The following is a 2,031-nucleotide window of genomic DNA, read 5'->3' as shown; positions in this document are numbered from 1 at the left end:
AACACAAAGGGCTCAGCCAAAGGGGATGCACTCTTCTGGTCCAACCCTGCATGTTCCTCCCAGAAATAGAGGGGTGCAGGATAGGCCCACCTGCCCAGGGCATCTGTTTCGTGGGGGAGCATGTGGGGTTGGACCAAGGAAGGCTGCAGGAAGGACATGGGCTCTACCACAACTGCTTCCCCATCTACCTCCACAGGAATTTTAACCTGGCTGTGGTCACACAGACATCACAGAACTCCTGGAAGGGGCTCACAACACCCCAGTTTAGAACCACTGATCTGCATAGACTTCACATTATGGAGCATGCCCAAGGGTTAGAAGAGTCCAGCCAGCATTATGCCCCAACCCTCTGGCTGCATGCTACCTCCTCATTCAGACTGGGATATAGCAGGATGGTTATTGACACTAGCAATAAAACTGCATAGCAACATGACATCCTCACAGGCAACTGGACTGCCGTGCAAGAGCCCAGGGCGTGGTATGAAGGCCTGAGTCACATCTTGGGGCATCCATATAGATCTGGGAACACTCACAGGTTCTCAGATAGACTCCTTCTGCCTGTTTCCACCATGAGAATTAGGACCAGCATACAGCTTTACTCCACTGCCTGCACCATGACATGGAAGAAACATCACACAGAGGGAAGCATCAAAGGCACTAAGTAACATACTTTACTCCCTTATTTCCCAGCCTTCCAACTTCCCCAAGTAGATCAGGATTAAAGAGCAGTCACCCTTGCATGCTATAGCATTGGCGGTAGTCTTAGGTAGAGTTTAGATTGGGGTGGGCAAAATACGGCAAAAGACTTCATCTGACTCTGTATCCCTTGACCTCGCCCAGCCCATGTGTTGGGGGGTAATCCAAGCCATGGTGTGTGCGACTGGTCTCGCCACCCCCAGGTGTGCAGTAGGGCTAGACTCACTTTCTGGCAGCCCCATCAGCAGCAGCTTCTTTTGGCTGCTGTTGCTGCCAAACCCAACCCCACTGCCTGGGCACCCCAGTCCATCCACCCTACACCCACCATGAGGGGTGGGACCTGCATGGGCGTGTGGGGAACAGACTGCAGCTCTGTGCCGGAGCCCCATCCACATGCTGCCACTGCCCCAAGATCCCAGCCCACCCACCCTTCCAGGACACCACTCCCTGCCCACCTGCAGCCCCATCTCATCCACCTGGCCATGCACCCTGCCTGCACAGGTCCCAACAAGACTCCACAGAGACCCCAGGATTGTGGGGCAGTGACAGCATGGGGCTGAGGCCCAGGGAAGAGCTGTGATCCACTCTCTACATGCCCCTGCCCGCAGAACTGGTGCCTGTCACAGGGGCATACAGGGAGCAGATTGCGACTCAGCCCTGATCCTGTGCCATCGTGGCTTTACAATCCCAGCCCTGGCCCAGCCTGCCTGTCCTGCTCCTGGATGTCACTGTCTGCCTTCAGCCCCATCCCAGCCACCCTGCCGAGCATAGAGCAGAGCCACTTCGGGGACGTTGGTGAGCTTTGGGGGTGGGGGGCATGCTGACCTGGCCCACGAGAGCTCACCAAAACCCCCCTAAGCGGCGCTCTAGCCCAAATCCTTGTCCACCCCTGGTTTCCATGATGGATTGTAGAAAATGTCTTGGACAGCGATGATCCTGCCTGGGGTGGGGGACTGGACTAGATGACCGCTGCGGGTCCCGTCCAGCCCAACTTCTCTTTGACTCTAGGGCCCCCCTTTCTCTGTTATCTCATGGCAGGACCCTCGAGGAAAACACAGCCGGGGCAAGTGGTAGCCTGAGGTACCGAGGAGGACTCAAGCGCGGAAGCGGGGCACAGGGGTGAGTTGTGCCCAGTGAAAGCCACTGGCTCTCCTCTCCACCAGGCCACGCAGCGAGAGCGGGAGTGACCTTCCTGGCATTTGGCTCAGGGAAGCAGCGCCAGGAAGAAGTGAGCCGGCGCCGAGGCAAGGCGGCACCTTGGGAACGACCGCTGCCATCGGCCAAGGCCCGTCTGCCGGACCCGCGCGGCGGCGGAGGAAAGCGGGGCCGGGGCCG

This window comes from Crocodylus porosus, unplaced genomic scaffold, assembly GCF_001723895.1.
Source record: "Crocodylus porosus isolate Cpor-Errol unplaced genomic scaffold, CroPor_comp1, whole genome shotgun sequence".
Classification (NCBI taxonomy): Eukaryota; Metazoa; Chordata; order Crocodylia; family Crocodylidae; genus Crocodylus; species Crocodylus porosus.
Note: the sequence above shows the minus strand (reverse complement) of the source record.